This window comes from Hesperophylax consimilis, chromosome 14, assembly GCF_061612785.1.
Source record: "Hesperophylax consimilis isolate HC1 chromosome 14, BYU_Hcon_1.0, whole genome shotgun sequence".
Lineage (NCBI taxonomy): Eukaryota > Metazoa > Arthropoda > Insecta > Trichoptera > Limnephilidae > Hesperophylax > Hesperophylax consimilis.
The window spans coordinates 4829766-4847905 of record NC_142849.1 but is presented as its reverse complement, the minus strand read 5'-3'; the positions used below and the strand labels follow the sequence as shown (position 1 = coordinate 4847905).

The window sequence follows — 18140 nt, the reverse complement described above, 5'->3', positions numbered from 1 at the left end:
AATATATGCTGTTACATCGTTGATTTTGTGAAACTATCAGGAGCATTGTGGGAAAAGCAGCAGACCTTAGAAGCAATCTTAAATAATGAGAAAAATAATGAGTTTTTCTTGTTTCGACAGTAAACCAACAGAGTTGTTAGAAATCCTCCAGCACTTTTAATGTCTGCGTATATTATAGAACATCAAAATTAGAGAATCTATGACAATTTTGCTGACATTTACTTACTTCTAATATTCTCACTTCGATTGCAATAATTTGAGATTAATTACCAAAAACTGCATTAGTTATATCTTGTGAAAATATCTTTCATTTCATAATGTTTGTATTTCTTTTGTTTACAGGTAAGTTCAACAATGACGAGTATTTGTTTCTCCGTAAATTGGGTAAGTACAAAAAAAGAACATTTAAAACAATCGTTCCACCACGGAGCGCGTAAAATAAAAATAAAACAAAAACGCAAGCCCATGGAGGTAGGATCAGATAGTTATGCAAAAGACTCGACGATTTATTTATGACCGTATGGAGAACCGGCCAGTCTTTCGGAACATCCTCTACAGGGTGTTCTTACACTAAGGATGGTTTGTTTCATAGAAATTGAACAAATCATCAAATTTCAACGTTAATTCTCTGTGAATGTTTTATACAAGTTCTGTTATTACATGATTATAGGCCAGTTACTTGACAGCACTGAATTAATAACAGAGCTTGGAAATCAACTTTGAAATTTGAAGAATTGTTCAAATACTTTTTTAACGACCCATCCATATTCTTAATCAGAGGGTTCCGAATAAATTTACGACACTTCTTCAACAATTACAAAATAGTTTTGTAGCGTCATTTGAATTTGAATACAATTTACTTATTTTACCCCTAGAAGATTGCTTATATTTTGTAATATTATAATATAATATCTCAAAGGCAGTTATAATATTGAAAATTATATTTAAAATAATTGACAGGCAATACAAATTGTAGATATGTTAACGTTTTAGTAAGAAATTTTCATGGACAATTTTGAAATGCGTTCAATACTTCTAAAACTTAGCTCTATACAATGCGCATTGCAGTGCACCTAAAGGTAGTCATGATTTCACTGAATTCTTTGTATTCACCACTATATAATCAAAAACGATCAAAACGTTTCAAAACCAATGGTTTCTTTCTTAGGATAAATGTATAATGAAAATTAATAAATTTAGAATAGACAAACAAGTATAGGAATATAAGAACCTATAAACCTATAGACAAAAAATATTTCAATTAGAGGTGATTAGTTAGTCAATAGTGATTATTATAAAATTTTAATAAAATAGATAGTTATTGCATTTATATATTTTTTTAATTTGACATTTTCATTATATGTTTATTCTGACAAAAAACCATTGGTTTTGAAACGTTTCGATCCTTTTTGACAGTGGTTATTTAATTTATTTAAATTTACTATATTTTAAAAGGTTGGGAAGTGATAAAATCAAGGATTGCAAATCTTTTTCGAAAAGAAAATTAAATAGCAAATATAATAAGCAAATAGGAACGTACAGCAAACGACTAATATGTATAGCGTGGTTTTGTGAATCATCGAAAAAACGACACACATATTTTTGTTTCACAAGATAATTAATATATAAATGTAGTGACAAGGGTCATTTTAGTTGTATCTCGTCTGAAATGTGAGTAAATTAGAGTATACACGGGTAAAAATTTGTGTATTTTACCTGATTGTACCTATATACTTCATCGTATATTTTTTTCTAGTTTACTTGTGCAATAGATTTTTAATAAATTAGCAATACACACTTCTCACTACTCCGTGTACGAACATATTCTTATGTTGTGTTATTTTATCTGTGGCACATACAAATAACTTAATAAAACTACCTTGTCATCTACTTAATTGCATGGATGCATAGCAAAAACATACCCAATTGTTATGCAAAGGTATACGTGTAAAATAAAAACGCCACAGACAAGTAAAATCCCATAAATCTCTATTTAATGTATGCCAACCTGCTTGGGAACAATGCACAAACAATCAGATAACGCGTTCGCAGCAGATTTGCGATCAGAAATGTTCATTTAACATTTTACTCGCTTTTCTCAATATGCCACTCACTTCGGACACCCCCTGTACCCTGACGACTCAATCGGGGAAATGGAAATCAAACTGATTGACAAAATAATATCATTTCGACGCTTTGTATGATAAAGTCATAAGGACCCTAAAAATGATCTTCAGGGGTAACATTATCGAAAATTAATGATTGATTTACTCTGCATCGAATAACTACACACATCCAAAATATTTATACCGTGGAGACTTTTAATTGTGGGTACCTACAGATATTTCTACGGTAACTTGACAAATCAACACAGTAACAAAATCAAAAAACTTTTTAAAAGTGATATAAAGTCATGAAAAGTGATGAAAAAAATATGGTTAAATAGGTTAGGTGAGTTATGCAGATTATGTATATATGTTGGTTTTTTAAATTAAAATTTTGTAACTTAAATAACCGTTGAATATCGAAACAGATTATGCATAAAATGCTACCTCCATAGCAGTTTGTAGGTCCTAACATAAATAAACGCTTCTAACAAATTCAATTTCATGTAATTGAATGAAAATCGGTTGCAGGCGACAAAAATGCAATTTTAAAAGCACATTCCAACGTAGGCAGCACCGGTACAATTGAATAGGAATTCCTTCATGCAGCACATACCTTCATAGGTACATATATTATATACACGTAACTATACGAGTGTTTTTATTTGTTTTTTTCCACCCTCGCTTTACAATAGGGGAGGAATTATATAGATGCGTTGTACTTTAATCAGAAGGTAGAGACCGATTGATATTTTCACTGTATGCGTTTATGTTTGTAAAATCAATTGTATAGAAGAGACAATAGACAGCATTCCTACCTAGTAATGGGCGTTTTACACGATGCCTTTTTGGTAAAATAAAAATTCTTTGCTTTACACGATCATTCATTTCATACTTACGATTTTGTACAGATAGTTCGAAAAGAGACCTAAAGTATTTTGTGACGGTACTAAAACGTCCAAAAAGTGGCAACATCTTAAACATAACCATGAAAGCGTCATGCATTTGCCCTTTGCGTTGCTTTCAACAAAACATAAAATAATACAAGGGAAATTATCAATACCGAAAATTACACTTTATTGCGTTTACAATCAGCAAAAAAGAAATAGCTACGTTACTATAGTATTTTTATCAGAATGTTAATATATTAAACCTAATGATGGAAGAAATAGGGGACGCCCGAGGAAGGCATGTTACGATCAAGTGAACCAGATACTTAAGTCGAGCCAGGTCAAGAGTCGGAATAACAGAAGAGTACAGATGTATGAGATGATCTTTGAATGTGAACCAGGCAAGGAGTGTGTGACCGAGTTGTTTGGAGGTACCTACGTCCTTTCTGCATACCTCTGCGGAGAAATGGCGTGATGGTTAGTTAGTTAGTCAAAACTTAATATTTATGCAACTTTTCCACATAAAATAGTCACATAAAATAATGACAGTTGACAGTCGAGGTCAAATAGTGTCCGCCATCTTAAATAATTAAATAGAGCCTAGGAAGTCAGATTTGTACAGAGCCTTTGAAGAGATTCTTCACAAAAAACGGCGCTATACAAACTAACCAATTTTTATTATCTACAATTATACGAAAATTTTTATAAAAAAAGAACACTTTTTTGTTCATCCCAAATCCATATGAAAAGACGACCCATTTGGAAAGAAGACGAAAAAAGGCATCGTGCAAAACACCTAAAGGTGAAGCTTTCTAGGGAGACGAAAAGATTAGTAATTGCAAACTGTGATAGCTTTAACATGCATAGTGAAATGCAAGCTTTTGTTAGGTTAAAGGTTAAAGATTGTGAAATTTATTATTTATTTTAACGCTAATGTTTCTCCTACCTACATATTTGATGTAAGTACCTATCTTTGCTAAGTTGAGAAACATTTTTGCTAGTTTTTTTACTAATAGTGTTAATTTAGTTTGATTCCCAACCCCAACGATTTTCAAAACAAAAATTCAAGTTGTTGAAAACGGACAGTACGGACAGAATATCTGTTTGCCGCGCACACGTCTTTTCAACGGAGGTCGGGCGTAATTGAAGGCAATGTGTGCAGCGCTGAAACGGTTTTATTTAATGATGTGTGCGCCGATAACGGCTTTTATTATTTTTGACACACACGTTTTTACTAAAATTTCGTAATCAAGCTGCTTCGAATAATCACTGTGCATCACTATATTTAAATAGTTATATTCATTTACGGTAGATAAATGCGTTTCTACCACTTACACAATTAGTCCGAAATCAGAGGATTTAATCCGCGACGCCTGGGTGGGTCTCGATGCTTTGAACCACACGAACAACTAACCGACTATTTGAATCTATATATGTATGTGACTCCGGACTGTCAAATCCACGCACCCGTTTCCCGAAACAGGAGCGTATACACACTTTTGTTCCAGGAATTCACGGTCCACAGTATGCCACCCCTGTATATAGTACATGATGACACGCGACTACAGGGGTGCCGTAATTCAATTTGATTAAAATAAATCAATTTCTCTAAAATAATTGACAATCGTGAGATATGTTCGAAAAACCAAAATTTTTCTACCCCGTCGGAATGACATGTTGCATTTTTTTATTCTTCAATAATTATGACTAAATGGTTTTAATATTTTATGAAGTTTTCTTACTAGGAAAATTACAGAAAAATATGCGCCATACGAATGCTATGGAATTTTTAACACAACCTTACGAAATGATAATAGTTATTTTTCATAAACATGTTTTCTTCTGAAAATTCTTTTGGTTTTAAAAACCGTTCAGTCGATGACATGTCAATAGTTCTCCAATATCCAAACCGTGATTTAAAAAAAACGATCCGGTGGATGCTGTGAAAACAAATGTCGATGATATCGTATTTTAGGCCAAATACATGCAAAAATAATAACTAAAACATTGGTTATATAAAACTTTGTAGTAGATTGAAAAACTTTTATACCAAATGATAAAAAAAGTCTTCCACAAACGTGTCTCGATAGTCATCCAAATAAGAAAGCTCCAAAATAACACATTTTACCGCCGCCATAGAATCCATGGAACCGAACCGTCCCCAGTTCCAAGTAACAATAGAACACAGGGGAGTCTGAAGGGGCGGCCTGGGGTAGCTCCACCCCACGCCCCCTCCCCCAGAGCTGCCCGCTGCTCGTGGCGGGGTGTCCCCGCACCGCGACCCGGCATTCATCCCCTACTGCTATTCGATCTACTTGCTTACCCAGTGCATCCACAGGGGTAGGTTTAAACTTGTGGAAAGGGAGCTCGTAGGAGTATAGGATGAAATGCGACAAGTTTTATTTTTAAAATTCTTTAATGGTGTTATTACTTAAATACGTTTATGTGTTGATCTCGGTCTCATTTGCAAACATAATATGTTATTTGTTAGCACCAATGTAAAGTTGCTAAATACAATTATAATAGATCTAATAACTAATCTATTGGTGTCATGTTGTTCAAGGGGAACGAAACTATTGAACTGGCTATTTAGATCTTGTCTTGAAAAATAGTTGTATAACGATGCGCAAATGCTTTAATATTTTGGGGATGCTGCGTGGAGGGTCTTTTTAAGGAAAGAGGATGTGTGAGGGATGGGTAGGAATCTAGGAATCAGTGTGTCCAGGAGTGACATACGTATGATTTATCCCTCGCGTTGCGGTGCAAGACGATGGGTCGAGAGATACCAGTTGGAGAAGTCATAGGATCTCCCCAAACCAACCTCTCCCGATCTGGCACGCCACGCAGCTGGTGGGCAGGCGTATCCTGAACACACATCAAGCAGAGGTGTTGATTTTATCTGGGCGGCGGTACCCAAAAACCGCCTCACAAATTATCTACTGCCATTCAAAAAACTAAAACATTTCACAGTACGGACAGTTTTTTAATAAACTAAATAATATTATGTAGATGAATGTTTACAATTTACAATTTTTTATTATTTTAGGTTCAGCAATTTTAATGTATCTGTATCTTTTTTGTACATAATAAGATAAAGACTAGTAAGTATAATTGGTACAGTGCCCGTGAGGCGATCTTTCACAAAAAGCATTTTTTTTTGTAAAAAATCACAACACAATTTTTCCAATTATTACTAATATTATTATTAAAACCATTTCTAGCCTATTTTCGATTCTGTACGATATCCGGATAAATTACGCATCAATTGATCAAACACTCGATATTTTCAAATAATGTTAACTTATTAACAAAAATCATTTTGTTCATAAAATCTTCTTCTACATAAAACTTATCATATTTTAATAGATTGAAAGGAATTTTTAGTTTGTTTGGTGGCTATGAATTTTAGAAAAAGCTCGCAAAGAAAATTATCCTAGTTTTCTTAGTGAAGAAATAATTAAAGACGTTTATTGGCTGGCAACTTGTAAGATGTTGTTGAAATTCACTTCGATTCATAATTTACCTATTATATAAATAGTATCAAAGCAGTTACCGATTCAACTTGATAAATCGCACACCATCCCGAGACCCTCCACCAACCTTTTATTCTTCAGTTAACTTTTTTGTGTGAAAACTTTTTTATTAGATTCGGGATTTTCGTATGTATCTCTCCTCATTCCTTTTTGTCTCGTCCGTCGCAAACTTTTTAAAGACGCTCAAGTTAAATGCAATATACTCAAGCGTTCCAAGGGAAGGGTTTTAGGGAAGTTTAAATTGTTGGAGGAAGTTGAGTTTCGGCTCGGGCGACTTTGGCCGTACCGAACTTACGGGAAACAATGCAGTGGTCAAACTTTAGCTTTGCTGTATTCATGTCGCTCTGTTGTTCTTACTAATTTAGATTTATTGATATCAAAATTGTTTTGTATTACCATAAATCCACAGATTGCATTTTTGAGATGTACTTTCAAAAAGGTATGCATAGTATTAAAAACATTTTTGACTTTTAAAGGCTTTCATGACACGATGTACAATGAATGGAGAGTGTGCCAAAGCCGAAATGTTTGGTGGCCTGTCCTCTCTGACTACCTCTGCGGTGAAACGGCGTGATGATTATTAAATTCGAATAATTTTGTTTAATTGTGTTAATTTCTCTGTTTTAGGGCCAGACGTTTCACAGAATTTGAACTATTCGTCGAATTTTAATGTTAATTTACAACTGAATGTCACGGGTTCAAATACATTTTTTGATTAATTTATGTTTTTTTAGAATTTACAAATGTTAACTCAACACAGTGACTATTCAACACACTTTTAAAAAGTGATATAAAGTCATTAAAAACGATCAATTTTTTTTAACCTAACCTAACCTAAACTACTTAACCCAGTTAATAAAGTCACCGTTAAAAATATATCCTTTTTTTGGCAAATTGAATAATTATTTTCAGCCCCCAGCGTCTTTTTCGTTCTGATATATCAAGCCTTTGAAACCCCCCCCTATTAAACTCTAAAAAAATAATGTAACGCGATGCAATGTTTTCACTATGTTCAAGGATTGATAAATTGGTAAAAATATGTTTAAATTTCAAACCAATATAATTAAAATATATACTAAGCAATTATTATTAAAATCAAAAGAAATCATTAAATAGTTGGCGATGAAAACCATATTGCAGCGTAGTCAAAATGTCGCTCTTGATAAACCAGGAGCCGATTTCTTTCTCCAAATGACACAACGCGACTCAAATGACATTTTAGTTTCGGCTTCGGAAACGCCCTATAATTTATATACTGTAATCCGCTTTGGGACGCGTCACATCGATACCGTTCTGTTTTAAGGAGAAGGTTTCATTTTATTGCTTCTCAATTTGCCCACATGCCTACTGATCAAATGACGATAATAATGATAACGAATTAAAGCCAGCTTTAAAGAAATCATATTTAAACCTAGATTTTTTCCGATGCATATTTTTTTCAGCCTTTAAGATGTTAATATTAATCAGAAAATTGAATACCTTATTTTCCAGCAAGTCTATACAATTTTCAACCAGTAACATCTGTAAATAAAATATTTACTTATGTAGTCAAGGTTTTTAACATAGGTGTACATTCATGTGTACATTGGTAAGCTAAATAGAATGGAATAGTAGACATTAAGTTATATTCCAGCTTTGTTAAGCACCCTTGAAAAGATATTTTATAAAAATTTCAAAACGAAAATTGATCAATTGTTTTCGGGCACCTACTTAGTTGTCTTTTAAAATGCTACTTATGTGGATATATGTTATGAATATACGAGTTTTATTTAGTTGGCGTTGTTTATCATAATATTGCAACAATTATATTTTTTCTGTATTTTAGTCCAGGGAAAGTCAGTTTTCATTATTGTTCGCGGGTAGGTCCACATCCACATGAAATTAAATGTTATTTTTGAATATTAATCTTGTTCAATTAGTGTGTGTCCGTCACGCTCGCCCCCACCTTTACCCTCCCCACCGGGCGCCGCTTCAACTTTTCCGGCGCTTCGTTTTCATCATTTTCACGATGAGAGGGGTGGGGGTGGAGGGAGAGGGAGTGGAGGGAAGGGAAGAGAGGAGAGGAGAGGAGAGAGGAGGACACAGCATCCGCCACACACAGCCTGGCGTCTCTCAGTACCGCTCCGTCGACCAGCGCCACGACGCCTCCCCGCGATGTGAACTGTGGACGCCGCAACAAGACCTGTCTAATCGAGATACGCGACTATCGAAATACCTTTTTGTTTTATTTTTAATTTTTCGTTCCGCTTATTCTATTGTGATCCGCTCCGCAAGAATACCTGTCTCGTCGGTAGTGCTTTTGTCGCAGTGGCTTTTTCTGTTTTTATTCACCAAAATATTTGTATTTATTTTGCGCGAAAACTGAATCTACGACGCGTTCGAAACAATAGCGAAAAACACATGTCTCGTCGCCTAGTAAATTATCCTGAAAGAATATAATCGCGAGATTCCGGAGAGCAGATAGTCGAACCTCCATAAAAATAAACATAAACCAATCCTGAACCACTGATTAGTGCAGATGGTATTTAGATGAATTTAGAGTACAAAGTAGTTTAGCTCGACGAAAAATGGAAAAATAGAGGAGACGGAGTACAAATCCATTAATCTATTCATAATTAAAACAGGGTTATAGATGTAATTAATATAGTTATTGATTTTATTTTGTACCCTATTCATAAAAGTAGATCAATTTTTTAATAAAACAATAAACCTAAGTGATTCAAACAATTAATTAAAAACTGGAAATTGAATAACGAAAATCCCAATAAAACCGGACTAAAACATACCAAAATCTGCAGCGTGAGATTACAAACAGTTTGACAGTGCTCCAAACGTACAATTACAACATGATCTACGGCCTGTGAGTGAATACTATAGCATCCATTCAACGAATAACAGAACTTAAAAAACCCAAAGCAAGCAACAAAACTACCATTTGTATATCTGATCTCTGCAAGGAATGAATCACCGCACCAAATCTTTACAGAGGTGATTACATCACACAAGAATTTTTGTAAAAATCTAGAGAGATTAAAATCTCCAATCTGGTTAATCAAATACCCTGTATAAAGTAAAAATATTGCTCTGTAGAAAGTGTGGCAGTGTAGTTAGTCCCTGTGTGTTTGTGATTCCGCATCAAGTCATTGCTATGTCGCGTTTAGAAGGTAAACAAAACGCAACCGGTGCCTCGTTAGAGATGTCTATTAGCGACACCCAGTGAACATTTCCTCTATCAAGGTAAAGCCATCCGCTAGGATTATTTATTTCCTTGCTACCCCCTCTTGCTTTATTCTCGCGGTGACAACACCGCCTTCAGTCACGCAATGTCATTTGTAAAACGGTACATTTTTATTAATAGACATAATTAATTTTCGGTAATTTCTCCAAAATACACCTGCTTGTATGACGAATTATTTTAATATTTTCACTACGCTTTCCTAAATAATTTAGTAAAAAAACACGCAAGCTATTTCTCTAATTGCGTAGAAAATGAAGTAATTCAGACTCGCTGTGGGATCTGAACTCGATACAAACTAGTGTCATTGTAAATTTAGTATCTCACCCACCAGGCTATCGACTACCTCACATTTTTAAATATAGCAGCAATAAATTCATCTCTAACATAAACCTTGAAATATGACATTCTAATCTCTAATAGTAATTTAAAAAAATATTTTAATATTTAATTTCAGGTTTCAAATGCAAAATCCACAAAGGTGATTAGAACTTTCAAATGATAACCAAAAGCATACCAAACATAACCTAAAACATTTTAAAATGACCCGAAGAAAAAGGTGTAGATGATCTTTAAACATTTTTATACGTGCCTAAATGTGGAAGAGGACTATAAGTGACAATAAGAACAATGTGTCGGATTGCAAGTAATAGACAATAATAATTATTATTTATGGCATGCTAAAGGCTGAATAGATTTTTTTTCGGAAACGGTTTTGTGATGCTATTTTTAATTTCGAGTAGGAAAATAAATAGAAAGTGACGCAGCGGAACAATTACAGGACGAGGGACACAAGTGAAAGTTTTCAGGTGAGTTCTGTGTTTTGGTTTTATGGGGGTATTGTTTTGGGGGACAATATTGCACAGGTAGCTTTTGCCTTTTTGTTAAAATATTTTGTACAACTTTGCATTCGCATTGTGAAAAAAATCACAATGTGCTCGCTTCTGCAACTTTCAAATTTCAGTGACTAAATGCATAAATTTGGCCTTGGCTTACATTTAGCGCGCATTTTTTATGAACTCTAAAAGCTAGAAAATAACTTGAACCATAATGAAGTTATCTTTGTATTTTTTTTTAACCCTAATTGTTTTTTACAATTTTTACATCAATATATATATATATATATAATGACATTAGGTTGATGGTTTTTTCAATGTATTTACGAATATTTTGAGCTGCAATGTGGTGAAAAAAAAAAAAAAAACAAAACACCCAAATTTGCACAATACTCCAGTACTTTATTATAAGAATATAACTACGTAGGTACTTGTGGTAAGGTTTCGGATTTAAAAATAATTTAAAAAGGGTTTCAAATTTTCTAATAATAATACTAATTATTTTATGGATAAGCTCTTGTGAATCGATTAGTATTCTATTTTTTAAGTGTGCAGTATTTTTGTGTGATCATATTAAACCATAACCATATTTTTTTTTACCCAACGTCATTAGTGAGTTGTATGCAAATACTTTATTTACAAATGAAAGTCCGTTGTTAGATCAAAAAAATCATCTCAGACCTGTTTGGTAAGGCCCTGATGTAAATTCCTACTGATATAATATTCAGATTTCCTTGGTAAATTTGTTATGTATTTCTTTTTTCCTGTGGAATTACAATTGCTAATACAATTTTTCTTCGTTCCACTGTTTCTTGCGGTCTGTTGAATCTCGCTCGTTTCATATTTCCTCTTGGATATTTTTTGATTTTTTGTGCGCCTTACCTGATGCTGTAAGCCGAGATAAAGACGGGAAATAACTGTGTGAGAAAGATTATTACGTAAGGTGATTTATTCCTCACAGAATTCTTTCTGTTATGCAAATAATCTTTGAATAATTGATTTTTTGTCATGTGTTTCAAATAGAGAAATCAGTGTTAAAAAATGTGATGTTATAAACAAGTTGATAAAATAAGAAATTAGAATGGCCTTAGAAAGACATGGATCAATCATGTGATTCTATTCCTCGAGTTGGACCATTGCAAAATAATAAAATTATAATTTAAATCAACATCACTTTATTGAATAAATAACATACTATATAAACCAACCGCTTTTGGTTCTACCTGAACCTTTCTCAGGGTTACATAAAGACATACGGTTGGTTTAAATATTAAATTATATACTCAATTAGGTTGTCTCCAAAAAAACTTATTTAGTTAAATTATAATTATGTAAGCCCACAAAGTGATTGCTACATGTGAAAAAATAACAAAATTTAACATTATTATCGATACTTAAAAAGAGAACTATCCGGGGCCAGTTAGACTACGGTATCCTTAATTGAAAAATGTATGGTGAGAGGCTGAAAGGAGTCGTAAAAGGAAGGAGATGGAGTAGAGGAATATAGGTTAGTATTTGACTATTAAGATCTATTCACCAAACACGATTAAAGCCATTTATAGCAAAGTTTCGATTCTGAATGGAGGTCCTTTCAATAGGACGATACTGAGAATATATATAACACTCTGTGTTTCCAAAACAATGATGTGTGGCGTTCCATCATCCTACTAGTTATTTGGTTTTTTCGAAATTTATTAATAAACCCTTTGTAATGATTTGGATTTATAGTTTTGAATTTTATCGCTAAAGTTCAATCGTTTCTTTGACCAAAGTAAAACATCTTGACGGCTTTTAATTGTCTTAGTGCTGAAATGGATTCGAAGCTCCAACTCCCCGTTTATCTGAACCCCCATTAATTACAGCTAAACGATTATATCAGACAGCAATATTTTAATTACACGATGATTGATAGAAGCACTCTAAAAGTTCGCCATTAGTAATCGTTGGTAACTTTAAATTAAAACTAACCACACTATAATAATTTACAAAACTAAAACACAAAAACAATTATCTTTAATTCTTCAAAGTTTCCAATAAAATTTTGCAAATTTACTATGATTGAGTAGTACGTTTACATGTTTATGATAAAAATAACAAGCTATTAAGCTTTCTATTGCATTCAATGCATCTTCTAAGCAAATATATCTATTTTAAAATATTCCTTAATCAGAACAAAAAATATATATATTTTGCTCTATTTTTTGTTTTTAGTGATGCGAATAGTTGTACATTTTATATTAACAAAATACGTGATTACTAGTTTGGATAAACAAGTGAAATATCGCTTAAGATACGTACCTACATATTTAATATACCTATACATTATATAGTGTATTAGGTAACGAGTTCCGGGGTTTTAACTACTGAATTGATTGGTGTCATAGTGCGGTAAGTTAATAAATCCACCAAGATTTCGCCACATATCCCATATTTTTTAGGTTTTATATATTAATTTTTGTAAAATGGAAAAAATTACAAAGAAAAACTCCAGTAGGATAATATTAAACTTCTTGTAAAGTTTCAAGATATTTAAAAAATCGCCTGAGGTATATTTACACTGATGCAGTCGTTTAATCAAGTGTTATTATTTTTAAAGCGTAGTTGATATCAATAACGTTAGGATGGTGATTTTATTGGTTGTAATTCTGAACGAATATTATTTTCGAGATAATGTATTCATGTGGATAAAATTAAATTTGGGTATATGGGGTTTGATAATGTTTCCATTCAATGAAAACCGCTTGATTTTGGTAGGTAGATATACATACATAGAAAGTTGATCAAATATACTCGTATTTTGGTAGGTACATATAGTAAGTTAGGTAATAAATTATATATACGACTATTTGCTTTCAATAAATAAAATTAATTGGGTAAGTGACATTACATTCCTCTGTATGTTGAAATGGTTCCATTAACGCCATTATTCAGATGGGTGACAAGAACTTAAGCATTAATGATGTATGAACCCTTTAATTTCGCAGGTTTTTAAATACTCCCTTGTTACTACTTGTTTGGCAGTCCATCCTCTCTGCCGACCCCTGCGGGGAAACGGCGTGTTAGTTATTTGATTAGTTATATTAATTATTATGTGTTCAATATAATAATACGAAGTTAAGACTTGAGCATTTTATTGTTAGCAAATAAATTCGAAATATGAGAGATTTCTTTCAATCAAACTATTGTTCAGTTTTCTAAGATTTGTTTAAAATACAATATTGTACATAAAACAACTGTATAATTTTTATTAATATCTGTAAAATGCGATATCTACTCTGTTCCTTGAAGTTACTCTTTTTAAATATCTCCTGCCGTAGTGTGTTAAATCAGGTAGGTACAATAGAATCATTTTTAAGAGATTTTTGATTTTGTAATGGGTATAAAGATATGTATTGGTTATCCGTTCACCAACTCATTCATACCACGTCTTCCTGGTTTGATTACACGGAAATTTAAAAACATTGATAAATATAATTTTATAATTTATTATCAATTATTGAAGACAATATTAGCGGTTTTTAAACGAAAATCTGAAACAGAAAAATCAGAAAAGGATACGGTCACATCTAGGACTCGAACTCGACCCTTGTCTTTCCGGGACACGTGTCCCTTTTTCCATTTTTCTGTTTCAGATTTTCGTTTAAAAACCGCTAATATTGTCTTCAATAATTAAATATTACAATTTGAGGTTTAACTAAATAAAGTTATTCCGAAGAATAAATTACTTATCAGTTCCATTTGATTGTTTTTGCATCATAATCTATTACTTTCACTCACCTGTTAAACTAACGTCCAGAATGAAAATAAAAAAAATTATGTTACATTATACCCTAATGGTATTCTAACTACCCATAAGAATACTACGATAATCTTGTTAAATATGTAAGTAAATGCAGCAAATTTAATAATAATGCGGAATATTTAATGTTAGTTTTTGATTTCACTGATCTAAATCGAATTTGTACATATTGCAGGCGTAACAGTAAATAAGCCAATATCCGTCAGTAAAAAACAATTTCCTCTTGGTGCGTCCGCACCACGGGCGCCCGACGCGCGCCTAGCACGCCTGCCTGCTCGGGCATTCGTATTCAGCGGTCGTACGGCGTGATTTGTGCCCGCATTCGCGTCGCGCCGCGAGTGGACGGATTACCGCGCCGCCGGAGCTTTCGTCGCAAGCCCCGCGTCCGCATCAACACTCCGGCCAATAAAAGCTTCGATAGATCTACGGACGAGCCGCGCGAATACAAATCAGCCCTAACACAAATACACGAATGTATCTCTGCTAAGCCGGGCTTTAAATCTGACTTTTGGGTCTGAGATAATGTTATTCTGTTTATGACTTAAATGTTAAGAGCAAAATGTATTAGATAGAGTGTTATTCCAAGGGTAATAATTTAATCGGGAAAATGCGGCTGATTTTTTTCCTAATTAAAAAAAGCAACATGTTTATTTATTAAGAATCTCTTCAAATTGAAAGAACTCAAGATTTGAGGCCTTAACGAATGAATTAACAGGTTTCCTGGTATAAGTAAATTATGAATATATTATACGATATCGTAACACGTGTTCCCGATAATCCTAATATTTTCGCCTTTCGTCACTATATATTATCAAGGCAAATGCAGGTGCATGAACACGTTTTCCATATACTAGGAATTTACTAAAAGTTTTTCAGAAATTAAAGAGATTCTCAATACTCATTTGTCTCCATGTACATACAAACTATCAATAAAATCGCAAATATTGTGCATTTGCAGACGTTTTGAGCTATGAAACTATCATATTTCACATGGGACAAGATCGTATGACTTAATTAATAATAATTGAATAATTTGTACAGCTCCTGGTTTGTGAAAAATAACCCAAATAAAGGGCGCTGTACGTATACGACTTCAAGGCTCTATCAAATTATAAATAAACAATTATGGACAACATTTACATTCGATGTTTAAGCTTAAAGCATATAGAATTTTGAATGCAGATGAAACAATATTAAAAACATTTACTTTCACTTTAATTTATCTGAAGTTTAGTAGCAAAATTACAGTTTATTTTATAGTATTATTAATCGGTACTTTCCTTTTTTGTGTTCATTTATGTTATTAAATTTAAATGTTTTGGAAATAACAAAGATTAATTAATTTAAACTGGGATGATCAAGCCAATTCAGTGGCAAAGAAATAAACTCTCTGCTCCCTGAGCATATTGAGCCATATTATATTAGCATTTCAGTAAAAAGGCGACTATATGGGTATCTTAAACTCAGCGAGTATTATATTATAATACAATGTACTAGCTGAAATCCCCGGCGTTGCACGATCTTTAAAAAAGTTTTTCGAGATTAAGCTGTCATGCCCTTAAATTAAATATACCATTCCTGAGAGTAGCATTCTTGTATTGTCTATAATACATCCTAACCACACATTTCTTATTGGATTTACATTATTCGAAATCTGTCTTATACTGAGGGACAAATCGCGTTTAGCGAGATGAATTCTGATCAAAACCTTGTACTGCAATATCGCCCAGCTTAAAATTTGCTTTTCTATTCCTAAACAAGCTCATAAAAGAACATAAATATATATTATTAAATAATTCCAGAATGTCCAATAATAAACAATTTTCCAAATATGTCCTAAATCCTGTGTCTCAATTTGGCTAATAAACAATTAATTAATGTTAATTATTAGTTAATGTTTATTGATCTACCAGGTAAGTATGGTACTGCATATTATACTCATATTTTTTTTTTTTTTTTTTAAAGAAAGACAAACATTCCCGGGTTACGAATAACCTGCCAATATTTGAAAATCTCCTACTTCCACCACAGTAAGCTGAAAATGTTGCTTGTATTGTGATGGAGGACTTGACCAGCCGAGGAATTGAACACACTACGCCTGGGTGGGACCCAAACGCGATATCAACTCGGCCACCGACCAGTCTAAATATAGTGAGTAATAACATAGATCTATATAGTAAGTAATAACATAGATCATTGTAGAAATGTGTTATATATTTGTACAGCGCCCCTGAGATGATTTTGCACAAAAACGGCGCTATGCAAATCATCCAAGTAGATATTATTATTAAATGTAGGGAGAAATTTTAGAAAATTTTTGGGGTTGAAAAAATCTCACGTGGACAGTAATATTTTTCCTGTTTTGAAAGTCAAGTGTGCAAAATTTCATCAATCTCGGAACAAAACTGTAGATTTGTGTAAAAATCAAATCCACACCGCCCACCCTGTGATCGTCACACGCCTGCATGCCAGAGACACTCTTCTCTATATAACGGATCAATGAAATCTTTAATAAACATTTTTTTGTTATTCTGTAAATCAACAAGTTAAAGATTTTTAAGTATCAAGAAATATTTCTTGTTACGCAGTCCCCGTTGCTTGCAAAGTGCCCTCGCCTGGAATATTTGAACGAACGCGCCCGATGCAATCTAGGGTTTTTAATACTCGTGTAAACACGGGGCATTAAGTCTTTGTGTCCTTCCTGATTTGATTTAATCTCGCTAGATGGCGGCTAGTTTCACACTGTGAGAGGAATGCCTAGGCATTATTACATCAGCGGGAACAATGACTCTGAAACAATTAGTTAGTTTCGAATTGAATTATGCTAAAGTGCCCACCATTTGTTTTGTGAAACATACTTTTGTATTCGAAACGCATTCAACTGTCATTTACAAAAAACGTGATCAGTTCTATTCGTGCATTTTTTCAAAAATGTGGGAATTGCGGATTAATGAACAATTTATTTGTTTTAGGCAAACAATTAATTACGATTAGTAACTTTGTGCTTGAATATGCCTAGGTAAAATGTTAAAATTTTTCCCACAATTAACTTTTCATACGAGCTTCCCGACCGGTTTTGAAACAAACATTCTGCCCTCCAAAGAATATATATATATATATATGCCGAAGCAGTTTTACAATTATAAATTTTACATATTTATACCTGTACTGGAGGTTGCAAGCTTAGGAGATCTCAAACTCATTTTTTAGTATGCATACCTATGATAAATTAAATAATAATTAGTGTTCGTATCTGTACAGCAAACCTAGACCGTTACGTCACGAAGGCTATATTTCTTAATGTTGAGGTGTTTTTATTCAATCTAGATGCCAATCTGACCAACCGTTATTTCAGCAAACTCAATCAATTTACCTTCAAAAATACATGGAATTAAATAGGTGTGCCTGTAATTTTGGGCAGCCGCTGTCGATACAGTGTACCCACGAAATTGGTTACAGACTTGAAATAATTACGGGATCGTCTCACGAAAACCTATTGTTTGAATTTAACAACATACGAATGGTTCCACAATACATACTATGTATACCTAATACCAATCCAAAGAGAGCTTGCGGCAATCAGAGCCTAATTGTTAACATGTAATAATGTAATCTAAGAATAAAACATACCGAATCATTTATTATATTTCAGCGTACCTGCAGAGAACAATAATAAAATTTTCATGTTTCTAATATGGTACATAACTCATATTTATTTTACTTTAGCATCTGTCGTGCCTGT

The 18140-nt window shown here is 33.2% G+C and overlaps 1 protein-coding gene across 6 annotated transcripts in view; it reads left to right on the top strand.

Annotated features, from left to right (window-relative positions):
* LOC149417817 (homeotic protein antennapedia-like) overlaps nt 1–18140 on the top strand; it is a 434064-nt gene that overhangs the window by 255349 nt on the left and 160575 nt on the right. Inside the window, exons 1-2 of one of the 6 annotated variants that reach the window (XM_089639459.1) lie at nt 8660–9388; nt 10221–10572. The exons of 3 other annotated variants lie outside the window; for them this stretch is intronic. The gene's annotated coding sequence lies outside the window, so the exon portion shown is untranslated. Of the gene's footprint in view, nt 1–8659; nt 9766–10220; nt 10573–18140 lie in introns of those variants that run through there. 2 more of the 6 variants (XM_089639457.1, XM_089639458.1) reach the window with 2 other exon arrangements.